Source organism: Marmota monax, unplaced genomic scaffold (assembly GCF_021218885.2).
Source record: "Marmota monax isolate L192 unplaced genomic scaffold, Marmota_monax_Labrador192_F-V1.1 WCK01_AAM20220418_F8-fsc00218, whole genome shotgun sequence".
In the NCBI taxonomy this organism is placed as follows: domain Eukaryota; kingdom Metazoa; phylum Chordata; class Mammalia; order Rodentia; family Sciuridae; genus Marmota; species Marmota monax.
In genome coordinates this window covers 11,143-38,040 of record NW_026694764.1, presented here as the reverse complement: position 1 = coordinate 38,040, position 26,898 = coordinate 11,143, and the positions used below count along the sequence as shown (strand labels likewise).

Here is a 26,898-nt window from a genome sequence, read left to right as displayed (position 1 = left end):
TTATCTAGTGAATTTACCCTTTAGGTGTAAGCACATATACAAAAGAACTGTCTAAAATACATGAGAATATAATAAATATAGCATCCATGAACCATTTCTTCTTCAAATCTACCAAAAAGGTAATCAAAATAAAAATTCAAAACTAAAAAGTCATAATCCTAGAAGAATGATAGGACGAATTCTGTTTAACATAAGTAACAATGTAAGAAAAAAAAGTATGTTATGGCAAGAAATGCAGAGAGCATTTATAACAAAGTTGAATTTTAAGGTTAATAGCAGTAAATAGCAAAATATCTTGTAGAAAAAAAAAGTTGGTCTCATAGAATTTGGGTAGCAGGAATATTTTCTAATGTTCTGCAACACAGTAGGATGACTACAACAATTAATCATAATTTCAAAATGGCTGATAGAGCAAATATTGAATGTTCCCAACACAAAGAAATGATAAATGCTTGAGGTAAAGGTTATGTCAATTATCATGATCTGTTCATTTTATGGTCAATGCACGTACTGAAACATCACACTGTCATGTATTCCATATGTATGCACAATGATCATGCAACAAATTAAAGATCATTTGTGGGCCAAGTCAAGTGAGAAAAGACAATGTACATATGAGAAATCATTGGAAAAAATAATGTGAATGTTGAGAACTTCGAGGTAGGAATAGTTAAGTAGAAGACACATAGATCAGTGGAATAAAATAGAGTCTCAATTTACTTTAGGAAAAGGTATCTGGCTACTTCTGTGGAGGAAGGGAAATTGAATTTGTCACTCCTTGCATATTACATGATCTTATATATAGAAGACCCCCCAAACTCCACCAAAAACCCCCTACTAGAACTAGTAGATAAATTTAGCAAGTTGCAGGATACAGAATCATCAAACAAACATTAGTAGCATTGTATGCAAATAGTGAATTATATAAATTAGAAATCAAGGAAACAATACCATTTATAATAGCTGAAAATGATTAAGTAAAAGACCTATGAATAAATATAACCCCAAATGTGAACTATTTCTATATAAAAATCATAAAACATCTTATGAAAATTGATAAAAGAAATTGAAGATGACATACAAAAGTGTGATGGTACACCCTGTTCATGCATTGGAATAATTGATATTGTTAAAATGTCCATCTTGCCCCAAGAGATCTATAGATTTAGTGCAATACCTATCAAAATATCAATGACATGGGGCTGGGGTTGTGGCTCAGTGGTAGAGCACTCACCTAGCATGTGTGAGGCCCTGGGTTTGATCCTCAGCACCACAGAAAAACAAATAAATAAAATTACGGTATTATGTTCAACTATAATTAAAAAATAAATATAAAAAAATCAATGATATTCTTCACATAACTAGAAAAAGTAGTTTTAGGTTTTATATGAGAACAAAAACCCGGAATAGTCAAAGCTATCCTGAGCAAAAAGAAAAAACAGGAGGTATTGCATGACCTGAAAGTTGTAATTAAAACAGCATGGTATTGGCATAGAAACACACATAAATCAACAATACAAAGAGAACCTGGAAGCAAACTCATGCATCTACAACCAACTAACTGATTTTTGATACAAGTCCTAAGAAAACATTGAAGGACAGTGTTTTCAATAAATGGTGCAAGGAAAATTGAATATCCACCTAGATCTCTCTCTCTCTCTCTCTCTCTCTCTCTCTCTCTCTCTCTCTCTCTCTCTCTCTCTCTCCCCTATCTCTTTACACTCTATCTAGTAAAAACCAACTCAAAACACATTAATAACTTAAACATAAAAATGAAGCAACTAGAAACAACAGAGAGGAAATGCTTTAGAACATTGGAATGGGCCAGGAATTTTTGCACAAGATCCCCAAAGCACATGAAACAAAAGCAAAAATAAACAAATGGGATTACTTCAAACCAAAAAATGTCTACACTGCAAATAAAAGAATAGAGAGTTAAGAAACAGGCAACACAATGGAAGAAAATATTTGCAAAGTATACTTCTGACAATATCTTTATATACAGAATATATAAGGAACTAAGAAACTTCAATAGCAAAAAACCCAAAAACCTGACTGAAAAGGGGGCAATAGAGCTAAACAGACATTTCTCAAAAGAAGACATACCAACATTTGAAAAAATGCTGAACATCACTTATCACCAAGAAAATGCAAATCAAAAGCATAATTAGGCATCATCTTACTCCAGTAAAAATGGCTACTATCAAAGAGACTGAACATAACAAGGGCTGGGAGGCAAGGATGTGAAGTAAAGGGAATACTTGCTCACTGTGGAGGGGAATGTAAATTAGTATAGCTGATATGGAAAACAATGTTAAAGATCCTAAATAATTAAAACTAGAACCACCATATTCAGCAATCCTACTCCTGGGTATAGATCTAAGGAAATGAAATCAGTATGACGAAAAGACATCTGAATTCCAATGTTCCTTGCAGTTCTATTCATAACAGCTAAGAGATGAAAACAATCTTAGTGTCCACCAGGTGATAAATGGGTAAAGAAACTGTAGCATATATACATAATGGAATACAATTCAGACATGAAAATAATGAAATCCTTTCCTTTGTGACAACATGGATGGAACTGGAGACAATTATGTTAAGTGAAATCAGTTAGGGAAATACAGACAAGTCTCACTGTAATGTTGAATCTAAAGAAGTCAATCTCATAAAAATTGAGAGTAGAATGGTGGTTATCCAAGGCTGGAGAAAGTAGGGTGGGGCAGGGAAGAATGGAGAGACATTGATGGATGGCTACAAAGTTACAGTAAGGTAGGAACAAGAAGTTCAGTGTGCTATTTGGCTGATAGGTTACCATAATGTACTGTATATTTCAATAAGCTGGAAAAAATAAAGAAATGGCAAATGTTTGAGGACTTAGAAAACTTAATTAAAACATTGTACAATATTTACATTTGTTAAAATGTTGCATGCTGTCCTGTTAATATGTACAATTTTCATGATTTTTTTCTGTGACAGTTTAATATAAATGAAAATAAAAATGAAAAAAATTAAATGTTATAAGCTTTCTGAGGTTATTCTATGTGTCCTTTTATTGTGGTATTCTTTTGTATCTATCAGAAGATAGCTTTTTGCCTCCCTATAGTTCTTGTACCTAGTTTTCAGTGCAATTGAGTACAGGATTCATTTTTTGTTAGATTTTTCTGGTGTAAAATGGATTTAATTTAAATATTAATCCTTTGTCTTGTCACTAATACTTTTTTTTGTTGTAGTTTGACACTGAGATTTCAGAGTTTACTTATGATAAAAACCGGTGTTACCTTAACAACCACATGGAGATTAAAAAAACAATTGAGAACAGTACTCAAAGGAATATTGTATGTGTATTGCAAAATGTTGTGAACCGTAGTCTGCTTCTTTTATTTTTTGGCAGTTTAAATTAATAGAAATTTATTTTCTCTGTGTTCCGGAGAAAAGAAGTTCAAAGTGAGGTGTCGGCAGGGCCTTGGTCCCCATCAGACTGAGCAGACCCTCCCTTGCCTCTGTCCGGCTCTAGGGGTAGTCCTCAGGCCATGGGGTTTTTAGCTGGTAGCTCTATTTCTTTATTTTCTGCTTTCAGCATCACATGGTGCACTCTCTGTGTCTCTGTCTTCACATAGCTTTTTTTTTTCCTCTCCTTAAATGGGCATTGCTTATATTAGACTAGAGATCACCCCCATGGCTTCATTTTAACTTGAATACAAAATACAAAGTAAGGTCATATTCACAAGTGCTGTGGGTTGTGACTTCAACATACCTTTTTGGGTGACACAATTCAACCCATATAATAACAGATGTTTAGGTCTGATATGCTGTTGGGACAGGATATAACGGCACCTATTTCAACTAGTTAATTGGGACAGGAGTGGGGGCTAGGTGCCTGAGCAGGGGAGAGAGGGAAGCAGGATGGACTGGTCAGTGTGAGATCTGTCATATCCCCTGGTTCACTCAAAACAACAACAACAACAAAACAAACAAATAAACAAAAAACAAAGAGTCTGAGGATTGGAGAAGGGATACAAGCTCTGCTTTCAGCCAACTCTGTGAGGCAGAGGACACGGAGAGGGACTACTCAGGGGTCAAGTGTTAAAGTGTGCAGGCAGGGAGAGAGAGAGAGAGAGAGAGAGAGAGAGAGAGAGAGAGAGAGAGAGACTTTCTTTGCCTTTTCAAGGAACACTGCAGCTTTGGCACAAGTAGGGTCTCAAGGACATATACTGACCATCTGAAGCACTTGCAGCCTCAAGATCAAGGGCGCTGGGAAATAGCAGAAATATTAATGGGGGCCATTGCCAATGGCAGAATAGGGCCCTTTCAAGATGGTTTCAGAGAAGATCAAGGGAAAAGTGCAAGTCCCAAATGTGGGGAGCCGCTCTGAATGACCCATGCCTTCCAGTCCCGAAGCGGGAGGCTCTGAGCAATCACTACAATTCCTGGTGACTTGGGCGTTGCCCAGCTCGGATAGTAAAGGTGGGTCTTCAGGTATAGGTGTCGCCCTGGGGTTGTGTTTCACTTACCTGATCCTTGTAACCCTGCCCCTTTTGGCCTTTTTTGGATAGAACTTTCTAAAGAACAAGAGTCCCCCAGAAAAGCCCACTTCCAAACGTGCTCTCTCTCTCTTGCCAGTCTCTCATGACTTTCTCTTGCTCTCCCCTTTGGGGAGCCCAAGGCTGAGAGTTGAGAAGCTATCCTGAAGCTTGTGTAAAGGTAATTTGTGTCTGGGTTTTATTTGGTGTCCCTGCAAATTACAAGCGACCTGAAGTTCAGCTGCCCGAGCAGGTCGGGGGCGGCACCCAAAGCCCCCCAAATCATCATAATCTACTTTTGTGAATATACCCCCCACCACTTACACACAGAAGTGGTTTCTCAGGTAACCACATGGGAGGTTGATATCGTTAATCATTGTATGAGGAAAAGGAAAAGGAGAACACTTGTTTGGAACCTAGAGTTTGAGGTTGTGCATTGTGCTAGTTTTTTTTTTTTTTTTGTCTGCGACCCAAACAAGAAAAACTGTGACTTAATAAGAAAAACTTAGAGGAGGAAAAGTTTATTTTAGCTCACAGTTTTGCAGGTTCAGTCCTTGGTTGGCCAACTCCATTGTTCTGGGGCCCAGGGTGACAGCCCCTGGCCAGGTTAATAAAGCTCTCATTGATTTGAACTTGAACTTAAGAGTGTTTTCTGAACATAATAATCAAGTCTTGTCTGGTGAGTAGCGTACTGTGTTATCATTGGTCTTAAGACAAAGGCAAAGTCACTTTCAAAGGACAAATTGTACTTCATTATTTGACCTGTATCTACCTCCACTGTCTCCTCTGTCCCCACCATGACCCTTGCATCCCACTCTCCAGCAATAAGGTTGCAAATTATTGTCTCTAGCATGTTAGACTCACTGTTCCCCCAGCCTATCACTTTCTCCCCTCTGCTTCCTCTTTGCTTGGCCCATCCTGATTTATCCTTCAGGGATGTTATATGGCACTTGCTAACACAAACCTTGCTCTTTTCCCCAGATCAGGTGAGTCCTGCTGCAGGTCCCACAGCCTCCTGCACTCATGTCAGACCACTGGATGTCCTGATCACTGGTGGGTAGCTGACTTCCCACCAGATTGTAAACTCCATGCAGGAAACTCCATGCCTGCCTCATACCTGCAGCAGGGCAGCCCCTGGCATGGTGCCTGATGTGGCCAAGGCTTCTTCAGTATTTGTTGGCTGTTCTTCAGGCTAAGACAGATTCCTTCAACTTTAAAGGCAACAAAGTCCCGTTAAGTTAGGATTACTCTCCCGCTAAATCTTCCCAGAATTAGAATTCACTAGACTTACCTATTGAGCCCTAAATTTTGACATTCTAGTACCAAGGTCACGCATGTAATTTCGTATTTACAAAAAATATTAGGGTACATGGAATGTGCTATACTTTTCAGTGATACCAGTGACTCAAAACAAACATCCTTCTATTTTAATCCACATGATTCCATTGATGTGGGAAAAATAAATATGATGAACATTTTGTAAGGTATGGGGAGGAAAGGTGCATTTTTTTAAGACTTTGCTTCAATTCTTCTTCAGATGTTCACACCATAAGTGATGGTTAACTGTTATGTGTCAAATTGGCTACGCCCTGATACCAAATAACAGTTCTAAATGTTGCTGCGAAGGTATTTTATGAGATGGACATCATCACCCTAGGTACATGTATGACTGCACATATGGTGTGACGCTACATCATGTACAACCACAAAATGTAAAGTTGTGCTGCGATTGTGTACAATGAATCAAAATTTATTATTTTGTCATATATACCTAATTAAAATAAATAAATTAATTAAAAAATACATTTAAAAAATTTAAAAAGTATTAAAATTTAAATCATTAGACCTTGAGTAAAGTAGATTACCCTCTGTTTTAGGCAGCTTTTTTGCTGCTGTGACTAAAGGACCTGATTAACACAATTGTAGAGGAGGAAAAGTTTATTTAGGTGCTCAGTTTTGGAGGTTTCAGTCCATAGGAGGCCAGCTCCATTCCTCAAGGCTTGAAGTGAGGTTGAACATTATGGCATAAGAGTGTGGCAGAGGGAAGCAGCTCACATGGTGATCAGAAAGCAGAGAGAGAGAGGTCTTCACTTGCCAGATACAAATATATACCCAAAGCCACATCCCAATTCCCATCTCCTCCAGCCACACCCTACCGTTTCCAGTTACCACTCAATTAATCTCTATCAAGGGATTAATTCACTGATTGGGTTAAGGCTCTTGTAATACAATAATTTCTTCTCTGAACCTTCTTGCATTATCTCACATGTGAGCTTTTGGGGAACACCTCACATTCAAACCATAATACCCTCCCTAATGTGATGAGCCTTGTACAGTCATTTGAAGGACTTAACAGAAAAATCTTGAGTTTCTAAAGACAAAAATTTCTTCCTCCAGAATATTTTGGACTCAAGACTATAACATTCTCCTCTTTCCAGGGATCCCAGAAGGTGGGCCTACTCTGCAGATATCAGACTTATCAGTCCCCAGGACCATGTGCTATCTTTAACATAAATCCCCCACCCAAACACACACACTTCTGTTTTCTTCTGCACAACCCAAACTGTTAAATAAAACAGAGGAGGCACATTAAGAGATGTAGGAAGCTCATACCTGAGCTCAGATTGCTGGAACCTTCACTCTGCTGATGGTGTTTAATACAGCTACACCAACAGTTTTTATTTGTGAACAAAAGAAAATATCCTCTGAACAAACACTTGCACACTGAGCAACACAACCATAGAAGGCACTACCAGCAGTCACACCACCTCTGGGAGGGAAGGAAACCCAACATGTCTTCCAAAGGCTCAGATCTCAGCATAGGTCCCAGGTCTAACTGTGCTTTAAAGTCTGAATTTTCCCATAATTTTCTTATTTCATAAATACCCTTATCTCTTTATATATAGCTATATGCCCCATATATATATATATATGTGTGTGTGTGTGTGTGTGTGTGTGTGTGTATACACACACACACACACATACATACACACAACTTTTTTTTTCCTTCTCAAAAATAAAATAGCCATCCCAATCAAGGGAGACTCTCAGCAGCATTCAGTGGCTACAGCAGGAGCCATGCCTTCTTTTAAGGTCAGAAACATGCAGGACAATAGGAATAATAAGCAGCAGGGACAGGGAGAGTTTTTTTTTAAGGGAGGAAAGTGATAAGGCTGAGCATGAGGCAGCAGATAACCAGGGTTTTTTTGTGGCTTAAAAAATTGTTGTTAGCTCGTATTGCTTTTGTAGTTCTGAAGATGATGCACACGGTTTATGACAAGGGATTAGCATTGCTCTGGGATGGGGCAGTATGGACTCAGCCTTGGTAAAGGAGGAAAATTCTGAGGCTACATGAAGCTTGGGCTGTAACTGACTCAAGAGGGACTTGGGAAGGCAGAGGACAGCAAAGAAACAGTCATTCAGAGGCTGGATGAGGACACCAGTTCTGTTTTTGAGAATGGCAAGTCCTTCTCCCTTTGCATTGGAGCGTCTCTGCAGTCCTGGCTACTTGCTGGAATCATCTGGCTAATTTATTTTAGCTTGACCCTGAACAAGGAGCCAGTACAAATATTCAGAGTTAGGAATCTGATCCTCCCTGTCAATGTGCCCTGATATTTCTTCTTGGGAAGTCAAAGTCCAGGAAGCCAGATGGGTAGGAGGTATGTGACCCTCACCCTATGCTCCAAGTGAGGGCTCCCCTGGCCTTGTCTCCCACACTGCTGATGTCCACCTCCTGGCAGAAGCAAGCCAGCAGCAGACCTTCATGCAAACACACCCTGCTCCCATCTCTCTGCAACAAAAGGCATTGAGGTCAATGGGGAGGCCATGCCCACAGGTTCACTGCGCACATGCCTGGCCAGCTTCACAACAGAAAGGACTCCAAGTTGGCCTAGTTGGAGGATCTCCCTCTGTAATCAAGACATACCTCTGGCAGCACCTGGAGATCCAAGAGTTCCAGGGGGAGGAAGGAGGCAGTGCTGGAGGCCCAGGGGGAACCCAAGGCAGCTAGGCCCTTCTCTGTTGACGACGGAGGCAAGGCTGTAGAAAACTTAGTATTTAATTGTGTTACTGTTTATATGTCTTCTTTTGAGAAATATCTATTTCAGGGCCCTTGCCCATTTCTTAATGGGATTATCTATTTTCTTTCAATAGAGTTTGTGTTCCTTAAATATACTGGATATTAATCTCTTATCAAATGCATGACTTGCTAACAAAGAATATTCGTGTATTTTATTTTTCTTTATTTCTTTCATCAGTGCTTTATATTTCTTGCTCCTATAGATCTTTGATGTATTTTTGTTAGATTTATTCCAAAATATTACATTTTAGGGGGATGAGAATAAAAATGACATTGTGTTTTTAATATAAAATTCCACATTCTCATTGTTAGAGTGCAGGAAATCAATTGACTCATGTATATTAGCTTGAATCATACAAACTTCCTATAACCCATTTGTTAGTTATGGAGTTATTTTGTGAAATTTTTTTGGTTTACTATGCTTAGAGGACCATGTCAGCATCAGACACAGACAGTTTTATTCCTGCTTTTCCAATCTATCACTATTTGTTTTTCCCTTTTTATCACATTAGCTGCGATTTCTAGTACTATGTGGAAAAGCAGAGATGATAAGCAACATGCTTGCCTTTTTTTTTGATTTTAGGGAGAATGAATTAAGTTTCCCACCATTAAGTATATCAGCTGTAGGTTATTTGGTAGCCATTCTTTCTGAAGTTGAGGTTCTTCCTAGCTCCACCTAACTTACCAGGTTTTTATTTTTCATGAATGGGTACTGGATTTTGACAAGTGATTTTCTCTGCATTTAATGATTTGATCATATGATTTTTTTTCTATAGGTTGTGATGTGATGGACTTTACATCATTGATTTTTGAATGTTGAACCAACCTCATATATCACTTGGATAGATTTCAGTTGGTCATGGTTTATAATTCTTTTTATACATGATTGTATTTCATTTGCTAATATTTTTGGTTGAGAATTTTTACATCTGTATTCATGAAAGATAATTGACTGTACTTTTCTTGTAATGTCTTTATTGGGTTTTGGTATTATGATAATTCTGTTCTCATAGAATGAATTAAGAAGTATTCCATCTTCTTCTTTATTCCAAAGAGGTTCTACAGAATTGGTATAATTTTCTCCTTAAATGTTGGTAGAATATACCCAAATATACTATTTGGGTTTGTCACTTTCTCTTTTAGAAGGTAATTACTTATTGGCTCTAGTTCCTTGATTGGTACAGGCCTATTCCGATCATCTATTTCTTCCTGGGTGCACTTGTGAGATTTTTTTTCTTTCAAGGAATTGGTCTCTTGCATCTAGATTAGTGAATTGATGGTAATATAGTTGTTCACAATATTATTTTATTCCTGATGTAAGTATTTATGTCATTTGTCTCTATCTCTTCCTTTCTCTCTCTTAGTCTGACTAGAGGCAGCTTAATTTCATAGATCTTTTCAAAGAAGCAGCTTTTAGTTTCACTGGTTTTCTTTATTGATTTCTGCTTCAATTACGTTGATTTCTATTCTCATTCTATTATTTATTTAATTCTGTTTAATTTAAATTTAATTTACTCTTCTTTTTCTAACTTGATAAAATAGAAGTAGGGACAATCATCTTTAGATCTTTTTTACTTTTGAATACATGCATTTAATGCTATAAGTTTTTCTCTAGGGACTGCTTTTGTTGCATCCTGGTAATTTTTATAAGATGTACTTTCCTTTTCATTGAGTTCAAAATAATTTTAAGGATTGTTTGAGAATTGAAAAATCAACCCTTTTATTATTATGTAATGAGAAAGGGCAAAAAAAGAACACGACAATTACTTCTGGAATTTTTCATTAAATATTGTAGGACTATGGTTTAGTGGAAGTAACTGAAATCAGGAAAAATGAGAACATGGATAAGTGGAACTATTGTGTCTCAAAACTATAAAACACTGATTAAAGAAATAAAAGATGTAAGAAATGGAAATGGAAATGCATACTATGGTCTGGACTGGAAGACTCAATATTCTTAAGATGTTGACTCTTCAAAAACTTTTCTCAGGATTCAGCAAAATTCCAATCATAATTCCAACAAGATTCTTTTGTGTACAAATTGATGATCTTACTATAGAACTTATACGTGAAGGCAAAGCTAGAAATTAAAATCAGTTTTGAAAGAGAAGAGCAAAATAGAAAGTTTCACATTTCTTATTTCTAATCTATTAAGTGACAATGACCAAGTAAGTGTGATATTAAAGAAAAGATAGAAACATATATCACTATTGAGAGTCATAATAGCATAAAATGCAGAACTAGATTCACTCTTATATCCTCCATTGATTTTTAATACTGTAACCAAGGCAAATCAGTGGAATATAGCCTTCAACAAATGATGCTGGAGAAATCAGATTTCTCATGCTAAAGAAACAAAACAATAACAACAACAACAACAACAACAACAACAAAACCCTTTACTTCATTCCTCTCATTCTCTAAAATAATTAACTTAAAATGCATCATAGACCTTGTTATTAGTGTGAGTATGAGGAGAGTTCCCATAACATCTTTCTCTGGAGTCATAAAAGTCCCAGAGACAGGTGCAGTGGCACACACCTGTAATCCCAGCGTCTTGGGAGGCTGAGGCATGAAGATTGTGAGTTCAAAGCCAGCCTCAGCAACTTAGTGAGGCACCAAGCAACTCAATGAGACTGTATCTCTAAATAAAATACAAAAAAAGGGGCTGGGGATATGGCTCAGTGGTTGAGTGTCCCTGAGTTCAATCCCAGTACCAAAATAAAATAAAAAGTCCCAGAACAAAAATTAAGGAGCAGATGGAGAAGGATTAAAGGAAGGTGATGTCAAGTTGCAGCCACTCAAGCTGGTTGAAGCCAGTGCAGAGCTGGTTCCTGCAGCTGTGGCTGAACGAGGAGATGAGACTGATGAACCTAAAATGGTGTATCAAAATATGTATTTCTCAGTGCATGTGCTCTTCTGCCAGGGATGTAACAACTGTTTTACTGATTTGGAAATTGGAAATACAGTACAGTCTCTTTCTCTGTATTTTGTTTTTTGGTTCTTAGTAAACCAATGCACAAAGAACAGAGGCGATTAAAACTGATACCAAGGAAAAGGTTGTTTGTACACATCTAGAGTGGGGAGGACTGAGTCTGAAAACCTGGGGTAATTTGGGGGTATCACATCCTATTTTCATGTCTAGAAATAAATGTTAATATAATCTATAACAACCCAATAAAGGCAAGACTATAGAGGATGCAGATTCCTTAGGAATGAAGTTTGCACCATATCACCACACACAGGACTTAATTTAGTTGGTGACTTCCAAGTTCTGGGGCCATATGGAGCAGGCAGTTGAAGAAGGGAATATAAATGATGGTATGGCCTTGTAATCAATTTCAGGAACATAGACCATGACATTAGGAGGTCATCTGATATATATGAAGAGTATTTGGGATGGTGTTAATGATGGGTGCTATGAAGGTTTTCCTAGAGAGGTAAGGAGGCAAAAGTAACTAAATAATGTGGAATCTGGGCTTCTTTTTCTAACTTGACCTGAGAAAGTATTGGACATGATGTGGAGGTGTTCATTTTTTTTTCATTCTTGTCCTTTCCTTATATAGGCATAGCACAGAACTCCTGCCCATTCCCCAAGCAGCCAGTGATTAAGCATCCATCCCTGAGCTTGTTTCTATCCTCAGTGTTCCCCAAAGTATAGTCAGGTGTGATCAATGGCTATAATCACTCACTGCGCAGGACTCTGAGAGAATTGTCTTAGTGAGGTCCTGAGTAATTACTTTGTTTATAATTAGTTATCCCAGGATCTGAAGTCCATCGGGAGCCGGTTCCCTAAGGTGCAGCAATGAGTAGCAAGAGATATGAGCTGGGGTGGTGTAGACACAGATTATGACTTTAGAGGTTTTTACTTCACATGCCTACAATGAATGAGGGGAGATGGATCTCAGGTCAGAGGTCACTCTTAGAAATCCTAGGTAAATCAAGAAGGATGGTGCTTATTTCACCTGTAGTGTCTTTTCAATTTGAAGGTATAGTTTTTCCAGGTTATGCGTTCTCTAAGATTTTTTTTTTAATGGGATGGCTTATCTGTTCTATACCCCTCTGCCTCTCACATCTTCCCAACATTCTATAAGTATTTTGTCTAATGTCTGCAAGTTGAATTGTTAATGATAAATATCAATGTGCAGTATATCTTATGATACAACAACAAGATTATATCATTTCAACATAATGACAGCTCTGTGAGCTAGGTAGGCTTTAATGCAATAGGCTTTCTTTTAAAATCATCTGTAAAGAATTAACATTTTTTGGACAGCCCTCCTCTTCAGACATTGGGATTAAATTTTTCTGAGAGGATCCAATAATCTGCAATTTAAAGAAAATGTTTGTCCTTCCTATTCCTGTTCAACCCATCTACCAAAACATTGAATTTCTGTGGATATTAAGGAAAAATATAAAAGCTGAACCATGAAGTCAGATAAGTATTTTAACATTATGCCCAAGTGAGTTGCATGTACATTAAAGTCTAGAAGCACTGCCCTCACTGATTCCTATGCACACCCCACACTGAGAATTCCTTATTTCATGGGTCAGGGAGACATGAAGGTTAATCCATCCTCAGCACAGCAGCTGAAAGTGATGCCTCTTGTTTGTGATTCATAGTCACACTCTTGACATCCAGGATGGAATTTCCTCAGTTACAAGGAAAGAAAAATTGTGAGAAACCAGGTGTATGATTTGCAGTAGACATTTTCTTCCCATTGCAATGTCAGCAGGTAATGTTCAAGGGTAAAAACTGCTAATGCAGCAGAATTAAACACCACCACCACCACCACCAGGGTGAAGATCCCAGTGGTTGGCTTCCATTATGTCTTTTTAGTTAAGGAGCTCCTTACATCTATTAATGCCCCTACTCTGATTTATTTGTCAGATTTGGGGTACAGTTATATTAGAGTCAGAATTTTCCAGAAATCAGAACCAGACCATTTACACAGATAAATATGTGTAGATAAAGAGGAAGGGGTAGAGAAGAATGGGATAAAGAGTGAAAAAGAGATTCATTTTAAGAAATTAACTCGCATGATCATGGGACTGGCAGGTCTGAAATCTACAGGGCAGGTCAGTAGAGCAGATGCCCAGTAGTGTTGACGCTACCATCTTGGGTCTGAAGGCAAACTGGAGTAGAACCCTTTTCTCTTCAGCAGACTTTCCTTTTAAGGCAAGACACCCCCGCCCCAAGAAGGGTGATTTGTTTTATTGATTTGAACGTTAATCATATTACAATGCCTTCCCAGAACCATCTAGATTGGTGTTTGACCAAAACAAGGTGGTGTGGTTTGGATCTGGAATGGCCACCAGTCTCATGTGTTCAGAGGTGGGGCTTTGGGGAAGTGATTGGATCTAAGGCCTCTGACTTCATCAATGGATTAATCCATTGAGGGTGGAATGGACTGGAGGGAGGTGGGACCTAGATGGAGGAAACAGGTCACTGGAGACAGGTGCTGGAAGGGGTTTATCTCTGGGCCCTTCCCTCCCTCTTTACTCTCTTTCTGCATCCTGCTGCCATGAGCTGAGCAGCTTTCCTTCACTACATTCTTACATCATTTTGATCTGCCTCACCTCAGGCCTAGAGCAACAGAGCCAGACATCCATGGACGGAAACCCCAAACTGTGAACCCAAAGAAACTTTCCACCTTTAAGTTGCTTATGTCAGGGATTTTGGTCATAGTGATGAAAATCTAACTAAGACTTATACATTAGGTACTAGGGCCTAGCAGAGTTGAAATGAAATGAAACTAACCATGAAATTAACCATCGTATGGGCTGTGGATAGTGGAGGAAGAACTCAATTAAGGGCTTGAAGGTAGAATTGTTTTTGTTTCCCCCATAATTTCTAAAATTACCATCATGTTAATTTTTCCCCACACCAATATCAATGACATAAGGTGAAATGAATCATAAAAGACTTTTAGACCAGGTGCTGTGGTTGTAGCTCAGTGGTAGAGTGCTGGCCTTGCATATATGAGGCTCTGGGTTTGATTCTCAGCACCACATAAAAATAAACAACAAAAAATAAAGGTATTGTGTCCATCTACACTTAATAAATAAATAAGTAAGACTAGAAACCTCCTAGGTTCCTAGGGACTTAAAGAAGGGGGGAGTTTTAGACCAACTCAATACAAAGTAGTGAAATGAGCAGTAGATCTAATGTACCCTAATGTTTTCCATGTTTGCAAAATTACATCCATGAAGTTTGAAACAGAGTGTCAAAATGCATAGCTAAATGGTAAATAAGTGAGTTCTTGGTCTGAAAACAATTGACAATAGCAGCAATTTTAACTAGATTTTGCTGTCTTTTAAAGTGAAGGAATGTGTGCCTCAGCCTGAAAGGCAGTCAGTAAGTATTTATGGGACACTGACCACGTCAGGCTCCAGGCCGGGGGCTGCCCTGCTGCAGTCATGAGGCAGACATGACTTTTCTTCATGGAGTTCCTAATCAATGGGAAGTCAGCTATCAACCAGGGATCAGGGCACTGAGTGCCATGAGATGAGTCCAGGATGCTGTGGAAATTGTAGCATGATACAAGGAAGGTTTAGCTTAGCAAGTGCCACGTAATACCCCTGAAAGAGGAGGGGGTAGGCCAGGTGAAGAGGGAGGCAAGGAAAGCAGGCGGGAGGCAGGAGAAACAGCAAGTGCGAAACACTGGAGCCTAGAAATGATGGCTTCAACCCAGCACTGCAGACAGGGGAGGCAAGAGGCATCGTGCAGCCAGGAGAGGCTGAGGAAGTGGGAAAGGATCAGGTAATGAAGTGTCATTTGTGCTCCTGAAGGGAACTTTGCCTTTTTTCTTAAGAGCATTGAGAATCTATCACTGGATGTAATCAGAAGAGAGGGATGACCAGAATTTCATCTTATAATGTCACAGTGCAAAAGAAAGTATTTGGAGGAGAAGGGTATTGAAGCTTAGAAGCAGGAATTTAAGAGGCAGTTCGCACAGTTCAAGTGATATAGGAGGTCAGCTTATCTAAGGTAGTGATGTTTGGAACAAAGAGTGGATGAATTCAGAATGCAGTGCAGACTCTGTAGGACTTGCTGGATTGGATATGGATGGTGAGAGAAATGAGTGAGTGAAATAAAACTCTCAGGTTTCTGAGTTTGAGCCTGAATTCCTTTTACTTAATATGAGAGACAGGAGGACAGGGTTGGGAAAGGAGCAGGCAGAGATCATGAATTTCACTTGGGGTCTGTTTTACTTACTATGCCTGTGGTACATTCAAGGGAAGATAATCATTAAGTCTTAAAATAGGGTTCTGTAGGATAGAAAGAGGTCAACACTTGAGTTTTAAATGACATTTGAAACTTTGAAGTACATGAGTTTTTCTTGGGAGTATATGTTGAGTTAGAAGGCTGCAAAGTTTAGAAAAATTCCTAAAGAGCATGACCATGTCAGAAACTGAAAAAGCAGGACCCAGTTATAATCACTGAGGGTGACTGGCCTGGCAGAAAAGCAAAAACCAAACCAAATCAGACCACATCAATACATTTTGTGTGTCAGAAATGTTTACAAAAGAATGGAATATTATACCATGTTAAAAAGAAGTGAAGCAAATATCATGTCTTTTTTAAAAAGATTATAATTATACACATTGTGGTATAAGATGGTAATTATTGCAAAGAGTGCAATAAAGATTTTTGATAGACCCCTAACAGGTTATATATCATAGAAATATGTGATTTTATTTGAGTTTCTAAAGGACTGTATTATTGTCTCTTTAAGAGACTGGAGACAGAGCATGATAGGAAGGAACCAAACTCTCATCTCAGAGTTTCTCCTCCTAGACCTGCCCATCCAGCCAGAACACCAAAACCTGTTCTATGCCTTGTTCCTGGCCATGTATCTTACCTCTGTCCTAGGGAAGGTCCTCCCCATCATCCTCATTCACCTGGACTCCCATCTGCACATGCCTATGTATTTGTTTCTCAGCAACTTGTCCTTTTCTGACCTCTGTTTTTCCTCTGTGAACATTCCTAAACTGTTGCAGAACATGCAGATTCAAATTCCCTCCAACCCCTATGCAGGCTGCCTGACTCAAATGTACTTCCTCCTGTTTTTTGGAGACCTGGAGAACTTCTTCCTTGTGGCCATGACCTATGACTACTATGTGGCCACCTGCTTCCCGCTGCACTACACCACCATCATGAGCCCCAAGCTCTGGCTCTGTCTCTCCCTGGTGGTGCTATCCTGGGTGCTGACCATGCTCCATGCCCTGTTGCACACTCTGCTTATGGCAAGACTAGTTTTTTTTTTTTTTTGTTTGTTTTGTTTTTTGTGATGCTGGGAATTGAGCCCAGGGCCTTGTACATGTGCAGCAATCACTGTACCAACTGAGCTATAACTCCACCTAAGACCGTCTTTTTTGTGTGGATGACATGATCCCCCACTTTTTCTGTGACTTGTCTGCTGTGCTTAAGCTGGCCTCCTCTGACTCTCATGTCAAGGAGCTAGTGATATTTATCATGGGAGGATCATTGTTTTCTTCCCATTCTTACTCATCATTATATCTTATGCATGAATTTTCTCCTCCATCCTCAAGGTCCCTTCTTCTCGTGGTATTCACAAGGCCTTCTCCACGTGTGGCTCCCACATTTCCATGGTGTCACTGTTCTTTGGGACAATTATTGGCCTCTATTTATGTCCATCAGCTAATAATTCTACTGTGAAAGAACCCATCATGGCTCTGATGTACACAGTGGTGACTCCCATGCTGAACCCCTTCATCTACAGCCTAAGGAACAGAGACATGAAGGGAGCCCTAGGAAGAGTTGTTTGTAAGAAGAAAAATCTCTCTGTGTTTTATGGAAACACTTGTGATTTTCATATCATTTTTTTCCAGTGAATGTATGGATATTAATATTGGAATATTATTCCAGATTTTTCCCCTCACCTTGGGAACCTTTGTTGACGTAGCACACTACACAGTGGTTCAATATGTAAAGGAGAGGAAGCTTAGCTGAGCAGTTCATCTAGGGAAGGGGGTCTTGGTGATCTGATTTTGCCTTTCTTTGTCTTTCCCAAGTGATCCTGGGAAAGCCAGGTGTAAGAATTACTGTTTGATGTGATGTCCATGCCTGGCATCCTTAAGTTATCCCAGGATCTTATCATTTTATCTAGAACTCTGCTTTGTCTCTGGTGTCATTTTTAAATAGTACTCTATAATCTTAGGTTAATACTAAATAAGATACAAAAATCTCAACCTTGTGGGTGAGAGCCCCTCGCCCTCCAGTGCTCCCCCAATGTCTCTTACATATGCTCTCCTGCAGACATTTTCACATCATTTTATCTTGAAGCCTTCTTCGCTCCCTCTCCTGGATTTATTTTCATATTTAACATTTTCTGACTTGACCTAAACATAAATGGATATTTCTTTTTTTAAAATGGATATTTTATTTTTGCTACAATATTTCATTTTGTACATATCCTGGTGATTACCTAAAATGAAACTTTATTATTATTTTTCCCCCAGTAAGAGGAAGAGTAACTAGAGGTTAGTTAAAATTTTTAGTTTGTAAGAACACCTCTCTTCTATTTGGTATTTTGGATTTTGACAATGTATTTTCTGTTTTTTTTTTTCCTACTCTCATGACAATTCAATGGGAATAGAAAAAATAGCATTGTTGTTTTGCAGGCTTAAATTGAAGCTCAACATTTTCTCATATCACAAAGAGGGCCAGTTTGAACCTGTATAAAATCACAGACCATCTGATTCTACAGTTTCTTCTCATTCTACTCCCACTTCTGAAAGAGAAAGAGTTATCCATTTTTAATTTCCTTCCTTCCTCCTTCCCCTTTTTTTGGTACTGGAGTGCTTTACCACTGAGCTATATCCCTAGTCCTCTGTATTTTTAATTTTAGTAGGGTCTCTCTAGGTTGCTGAGGCTAGCCTCAAATTTGCTATCCTCCTGTCTCAGTCTCCCAAGTTATTGTACCACCAACAATGCAGTTATTTTTCTTAAACTCTTGGCAGCACTATGGAATGGTCCTTGATCTGTTTGTTTCCTTCACGCTCAGCAGTACTCAGTCTCTTCTGGGTCATGAGGGTGAGGGCCCCTTGCTCAACTGTGTTCAGTTTCCTCTTGATTCTAGGGTGAGCTCCCCTCACCTAACAGTGCTCACTCTCCTCTGTGTCCTCTCAGTGATCACCCCTCACCCACCATTGCTCAGAATTCTCTGAGTTCTAGATTCTATCATTTTACCAGAGTAGAAACCCACTGGGATCTGTGGATAAGGAGCAATTCCTACCTTGACAGGATATAGTGAAATATGGCAAAGGACCATTTCTCACCATCATGGAGAACTTCCTGAGACCAGTGAGAAACCACCACTGTCCCTCCATCGCTGTGGTACCCGAGATATAGCCCTGAAGGATATTCTCTAAAAGAATCTGTGTTGTGTGAATCCTGAGTGTGAGCTCCCCTTGCCCACCAGCACGCAGTCTCCTCAGCGGCCTGAGTGTGAGTACCCTCCTGCTCAGTGATGAGTCTCCTCTGTGAGAGCCCCTCGCCCCCCAGTGCTCAATTTCTTTTGGTTCCTGTGGGTGAGCACTCTTTGCCCACCAGTGCTAAAGCACCTCTGTGTCCAGGGGCCTCACCCCAGTGTGTCTTCATTGCAGTTGGTTCTTTGTTGCCTACTAGTGAGTACCACCCTCTCTCTAGTGTTACTTCTTTATGAGAATATGGTGGGTGTTTTTCCTTTTGATCTTTGTTGTTGAGTGAATATTTTCTTTCTTGCCTGTCCCTTGAAGAGTTTGTTGTGTGTTTTGTTTTGGGCTCTTGAGATGCTGGGAGTTTGAATTTCTTGGCTGCCTCTCGTGTGGTGCAGGAGTACTTTCAAGTCATGGTGGTCCTTCATCACCCCAGCTTGTGATGATTCCTGGAGACATCTGGCTGTCCTGGTTGGGTTGTTCTGTCCTCTTACTTAGTAGATAGATCTGTGGCTGCTGACAGGCATTCTGCAGGGTGCCTTTCTGCACTGTGCCAGAGATGGCTGTCCTGAGGTTCAGAGCCCTGAGGCAGAGATTTCCTGTACCTACCCCTGAGCCTCCTTCTGCACAGGCTGCCTCCTTCTCAGGGTCCTCCCTGGGAAAGGTTGGGAGCAGGGCTCTGCCCTCCTCCTAGGCTCTCTTTTTGTCCCTTCTGGGCTCTTATTCACTGATGACAGCCACAGTCAGCTTCATGATCCACCTTCTCAGTCACCTAGACTCTTTCCCAGGTTGGTCAGCTCTTCCCTAGAGGAAGTGTTGGAGATTGAGAGTGGGTTCTTCTTCCCTGTCTTTAGTCCAGATTTTTGGGGACATACTCACCGTGTTCTGCTCTGTACCCAGTGGGAGGAGCAGCACTGAGGGGAGGAACAAGAGCTCCAGACACAGTGGATCTACACGTCTGTGTCTCCCAGCTTCGTTCCTGTAGATGGCACTGCTTCTATGGGACAGGTGGAGGCAGATCAGCATCTTCCTTTGATTTGGCCAAATTGTGATTGAATTCATTTTTTTTCTTTTTATATTGTCTTTTCTTATTTCTGATGTTGGTGAGTGCCCCTATCCAGTCAGCAGGGACTCTAGATTGTTGGGCCCTGGGAATAAAAAAAATGACATCCCCTATGCTTGCTCCTCTGCTGAAACTCCCAAGGGTTCCCAGCCTACTGACCCTGGGCCCCTCACTGAGATGCTGTCCATGTCCCCTGCACAGTTAGAAGCTATGACCAGCCTGGGCATGTGGTATCCCAGCTTCCAGTGTCTCTTCAGTCCCCTCTTGGACTCCCCACCTTTCTTCCCTTTTCCCCCTGTACCAGGCCCCTTCAGCAAGTCCTCCTAAGGGCATGGAGCCCCCCACCTTCCTAGACCACCCTCAAGCAGCTCCTGGGCTTCAGGGCAGGTCACTGGGGCATAGTCAGGGCTGGAGTGAGAGTCTAGAGGGGAGGGCCTCCGAACCCCACCCTGGAGGCCCACCCTATGGTTAATATCCCCCTCCCTAGTTTTGCATTCTAGGAGGCAGCAGCTGGAGTCCAGCTCACTGGAGAAATGTGAAGGACATGGGGCAAATCCCTTCAATGGAAAGCCCCTGGCATCTGGGTCAACAGAAGGAAAGGTGAGGGGTGGAGGGAGTCCACAGCTTGAGGGCATGGGGAAACTGAGTTATGTGGTGTGGCTGCTGTCCTGTGGATACCCAGGTGTAGCCTGAGCAGCAGATGGGCAACAGAAGGGCTGGGCCCTGATCCCTCAGTGTATCACTAGATGCAGCAGGGGCAGGAAGGGCTCAGAAGGGCTCAGGAGGGCCCAGGAGGGTGAGCCCCAGGGGAGTGCAAGCCCCTCCTCCAGGTCCCAAGGCTTCCACGGCCACCCCACACGACACAGGAAACATGATCAGCAGCTGCAGGATACAAGGACACATGTGCACAGAATTTCCATATACTTGCTGAATAATGAACCACAAAAGAGCCTTAATAACGTCCAAAGTATGGTGTGGATGGGCAGTGTGTGTGTGATGTGTGCATGTCGTGTGTGTGCTGTGTTTGTGTGTGGATAGTTGGATGCTGTGCATGTTGTGTGTTGTTTGTACAGCACAGTTTGGACAGAATGGTGTGTTTCTTGGCATTTGAGTTGTCATACTGTGTGCTGAGTGGGTGTATGTGACTATGTGTGTTGGGTTGTGTGATGTGCAAGGAGGTGTGTGGGCATCTGGTATGTGTGTGTGTAGTTTTGTCTGTCAATTCTAGTGTGATTGTTCCTTTGCAGAGCCAGACCCTCAGGGTCAAGATGCCACCTGCCTTGTGTTGGTGAGTGGCAGTTATGTTAATGACAGTGATCCCTTTGTCCACAGAACAGTCTGTGGCAGACAAGGAACTCCTGAGATTGATATATAAGGCAAGGCCCAAGTGTTCATCATAGAATTCCAGTGTCAAGATGGCAGTTGGCTGATGGGCCTGGTGCCTAGCAGGATCAGGGTTTCCAGTGGCCTGATGGAGGCCTTCACCAATTTCCTCTGGGTTCTTGTCTCCAAATATGCTACAAGCCCAATAAGCCAGTAGGAAGTTTTGGAAAGCAAAAAAGCACACAACCCAGCCTCAAGCTCACATTCCTTGGGCTCAATAATGCAGATGAAGCAATCAAAGAAACTCTGTTCACTTGTCCACTTCTAGAAATTGCCAAGCACTTGAAAGGAGAAGAGGAGGTGTTTACCCAGTAAGGCAGGATGAGCCCATGAAATGTGCATTGCAATGTGAAGTGGAAATTCTGTTTCAGACCAAGGGAGTAAATACTTCTGTGATGAGGAGTGAAGGCAAAGGAGCCACTGCACCAGGCTCTATGAATGTTTTGACCTGGTGACCACACTCAATGGAAGACTTGTGCACACTGCAGGGTGAGCTCCTACGTCTCTTCTGGAGTGATCTCCTGGCAGATTCTGGGAGTCTCCTGAGTTTCTAGAGGACGGTCAGGGATGGGGTAATTTTAGTCTTTGGCAGGGAATGAGGCTGCAGAATGTGCCCCTGACTAGGGCTGAGACGATGGGTCCAGTCCATGGATGAAAGGGACAGATTGATGGGGACCTTAACTAGAAAAAAGGATCTGACACACATGGTTTGAGGAATGACACAGACCTGAAAAGTGCATCTTTCTGCCCCTGCAGGGAAGAATAGGTTGTAGGGAAAGGTAAATTAAAAAATTGCCATCCTCCAGATGCAAAGGCAGTGTTGGCTCTTTGGAAAATCCAGACTACAGATGTCCCCTGCCATCTGCGACAATGGCCTTGCTCAGCCCTGCTGAGTGGAAAGAAGACGAAGGCCTCGTCCAGCCCTGGTCAGAGGTGGAGTGGAGGCATCTGCTAAGCACCTTCCAGGTCAGCTTCAGCAGCGGAGTGTGTAAGGCCTCCATCTCCCTGCTCACAGACCGCAGAGATGCCGGCCTGACTCAGGGGCTGAGGTCTCCTGTGCGTCTCCATGCAGGCCACAGCTTCCTCCTGCTCTCACCTTCTCCACCTTCCCCAAGGTTTCCACAGTGACGTGTGTTGTTTTGTAACACAATAAAGAAAGAATTTATTTGCAGATAGAATGTTTTCCCAAAGACCCTGAGTGTGAGTTAGCAGCCAGGTTCACCTGGTCACGGTTGTGATGCCTCATTGACCCCACAGCTGGGGCCTCCAGGAGCCTGCCCCTGATCTCAGACGGTCTCCCAGGAAGAACTGCAGGATCCACCCTTTTGATGGGGGGAGGATGAGGCAGAGGAGATCCGGGATCCCTTAGCTCTACCATTGGAGGAAGGGACTGGGTTTTGGGACCACACCTAGGTGCATGTAACCCAAGGATAAATGAGGAGATAGCAAAGTTCTCCATGCATGCAGCATTGGGAGGATGGGCAATAAGGTAGATCTGAGCACCTGTTTTGAGCCCCACATCCTCCCAGATGTCCCCAATGACTTTCATGGTGGACAGCCCCAGAGGCCTGGAGAAAAGTGGAGGCCCATAAGGTGAAAGGGGGTCCTGGTAACTTGGACAGGACAGTGACGGCAGCCAGGGAACCTGGAATCTTGGGCTGGGCAGGGGGGCAGATGCTGACCAGGGCCCCTTCTCCACTGCAAGCCCTCCTGGTGCTGCTCCTGATGGACCCCAGGCAAGTGCTTCAGGACTCCAGGTAAAAGCTTAGCCTGGGAACCACTCTTTCTAAGCCTGCTTTATTGCTCAAATTTGGCTCAGAAAGGGTCTTTTGACACTGACTCTTAACAGTCTGTAACTTCTGGTCAAGGAGGGACTGGGACCTGTCCCTGATGAGGGGCTGGATCAGACCAAGACAAGTCCATTCTAGCGACTTAGACCCAGACCACTTGATGGACAATCAGTAATGTCTTCAGAAAAGATTATTCAGAGACAGGGGAATTGTCAGAATGAAGATGGGTGGGTGCCAACCCTACCTAAAGCAGGCATTGCCAAGGCTTCAGAGCAGGTTTCCCAAGTTTTCCACTAGGTGGAAGCAGTGGGCATCTTTGCAGGTTGGCTCTTTTCACTCACAAGCTCAGGGTTCCCTTAAAGGGATCTCAATAAAGGGCCAGAAGACAGGGAGCCCCAGATCCCTCAAGACTGCAGGATGGACAAGACGGAGAGACTGAGACAAGGCCCAATAAAAATCAGAAAATTTCAAAGAAATTCCATATTGCCCTTTTCTCAATCCCTGCCATTTCCTACCAACATCCCAGCTCCCTGCAGTCAACCGTCCCATGGCCAGGATGGAAGCTTTGGCCAGGCCAAAGCCCTAACTCAGGAAGGAATGTAGGGCTAGAGGGAACTGATCAGTTCCCCAGCAGGGTCCCCTGAGCCTACACAACTGCATATCCCAGCTTTGTTCCTGTGGATGGCAGTGCTTCTGTAGGACAGAAGAGGAAGATCAGATTCTCCCTCTGTCTCCTGGCTTCCTTCCTGCAGATGGAAGGACAGGCAGAGGCAGATCAGCTTCATGCTCGGTTTTGGCCAAATTGTGATTCAATTCATTTTTCTGTTTTATATTGTCTTCTCTGACACTGGTGAATGGCCCAGTCAGTCAGCAGGGACTCCAGATTCTTGGGTCCAGAAGTCCAAAAGTTCCTCCCCAGTGCCTGCTCCCCTTCTAGGGCTCCCAAGGGTCCCCAGTCTACAGACCCTGGGCCCCTCACTGAAGTGCTATCTATGTCCCCTGCACAGCAGGTGTGGCTATGTGCACCCTGGGCCTGTGGTTTCCCAGCTTCCAGGGTCTTCTTAGTCCCCTCCTGAACTCCCTACCTTTCATCCTTTCTCCCCCTATAATAGGCCCCCAAATCATGTCCCCCTAAGGACATGGATCCCCCACTTGCACAGACCACCCCAAGCAGCTTCTGGGCTTTGGGGCAGGTCGCTGAGGCACAGTTAGAGTTGGAGAGAGAGTCCAGAGAGGAGGGCCTCTGAGCCCACCCTGGAGGCCCACCCCATGGTTAATATTCCCCTCTCCAGTTCTGCATTCCAGGGGGAGGCATGAGCATTGGAGAAATGTGAAGGACATTAGGAAAAGTCCTTGGATGGGAAGTCCCTGGCATCTGGACCAGCAGAAGGAAAGGCCACTTGAGTGATGGGTGGAGGGAGCCCACAGCTCTAGAGCATGGGGATACTGAGTTGTGTGGTGTGGCTTCTGTCCTGTGGGTGCCCAGGGGTGTCCTTGGATGATAGGTAGCATAAGAGCTCAACCCTGATCCCTCAGTGTATCACCAGAGGCAGCTGGGATGGGAGGGGCTCAGCAGGGCCCAGGAGGGTGAGCCCCAGGGGCACATGAGCCCCTCCTCTAGGACCCAAGGCCCCCCATGGCCACACCACATGGCCCTGGAACCTGAGGTGCAGCTGCAGGACACAGAGACACATGTGCACAGACTTTTCCAAACATTAATCGTATAGTGAGCCACAAAAAAGCTTTAATAATGTTCAAAGAATGGTGTAGGTGTGTAGTATAATGTTTATGTATGTGGTGTGTATGCAGTGTATGTGTGTGGTGTGCATGACGTGTGTGTGCTGTGTTTGTGTGTGGATAGTTGGGTGCTGTGCATGTCGCGTGTTGTTTGTGTAGCACAGTTTGGACAGGATGATGTGTTTTGTGGCATGTGAGTTATAGTACTGTGTGTTGAGTGGGTGTGTGTGACATGTGTATTGGGTTGTGTGATGTGTAAGGAGGTGTGTGTTTGCCTGATGTGTGCCTCTGTGTTTTGTCCATCAATTCCACGGAGACTATGCCTTTGCAGAGTCAGACCCTCAGGATCAAGGTGGGCAGAGCTGGTGCCACCCATCCTGCTGGCGAATGGAAGTTATGGTGATGGCAATGATCCTGTGTCCACAGGACATCATGTGGCAGACAAGAAATGCCCCTGAAACTGACATACAAGGCAAAGCCCAAGTGTCCATCACAGAATTCCATGGCAGTCGGTTGGTGGGGCCAGTGCCCAGCAAGAGTGTGGCTTCCAGTGGCCTCATGGAGGAATTTACCAATTTCCTCTTGGTTCTTGTCTCCTGAATTTTGAAGAATAAGATCCACAGACAATGATAAAAGGGAAGAGTAAAAGGATCAGGATTTACTTAAGGGAGAAGGGACAGATTCACCATGTGGGAGGAGGCCTGATAGCAGAAAAACCCATTTTGGTGTGCCAACTTAGGAGTTTATACATGGTTCTGGGTAGAGCATGGAGCAAAAGCTATGTTAAACACTCAGAATCAAAGCCACTGTCTTCCTTTCCATCCAGGTTCACCCCCACATGTCCTCCTATAACTTCCACCTGGGTTCACCCCACCTTATGTTTTTCCACCTCTGGGATAAAGGAGTTGGCTGGACTGTTCCATAGGACAGTCCAGCCCACAGAGGAGCCTCAAGGTCTTTTACACTTGAATTAGGCCTTGATGGTGATCATTAATGCCTACCCTTAGCCTCCAGGTGTGCTTCTTGTGACTGAAAAAGACTAACTACTATATTCTTACACCGTGTTGCCACTGTTCATTTGCTTGCTTAGAACTCTTTAAAGGAAAAGAAGATTTATCCATATGGGTTCTTCCCATTGTTCTTACCTGTACCCTCCCTTCACATCCTTCAGAGGAGTCCGGGATGTAATCTACATGATTGGCTAATTTTAGAATTAGGGTGGGTAAAAGGAAAGGGCTGCGATTGGATCCAATAAAGGCTGAATACCAGACTGTGAAAAAGAGCCACTAGACTTTCTATTTCTCACACTCAGGGCATCTTCCTGTGGATCACCCTGCCTCATCCTCCTGGGGCTGGGGCCAGAGGCTGCCCAGACCCCTGTTACAGAAGGTTTAAAGGGTCTTTCAATGTGGACTCCCACAGTGACCCTGGGGAGATGGAAGGCAGAGCTCTAACCAAGAGGAAGCTGCCAGGTAGGGCCACAGGGGGTGTCCCTGGGGCTGGGTGATGGCCCTCTGGAGCTATGGGGGTTGACAATGGCTCACAGGTAGGGGTAGCTAGGTTTTTCCTGCTCTCTGTTGATTGGTTAATTTGAACAATTTGGGTGGACAAAGAAGCATAGTTGTCCAGCCCCTAGTTGTCCTACACTGGGCCCTGGGGCTATTAGGGCAGAGCTTCCTGTTAGCAGGAGGAGGGAAGTGGTTGGGGACTGGACTTAACTGCTGCTCAAGGACCACAATGGCCAGCTCCAGCTGGAGTCTCAAGATTAGATGGAGACAACACATAAACAATAATAAAAACCCAGCTCTGTCTCCCTACTCAGGCCAGCGTGCTGAGTGCATGGTGAGGGTCGGGCAGCTGACATTCAGATGCACCTGCAGC

General features: G+C 42.6%; 1 pseudogene; it reads left to right on the top strand.

Moving 5' to 3' along the window:
* The first annotated feature begins 16,356 nt into the window (after positions 1–16,356).
* On the top strand, positions 16,357–17,460 carry LOC124079484 (olfactory receptor 1468-like; annotated as a pseudogene).
* Positions 17,461–26,898: the final 9,438 nt, after the last annotated feature.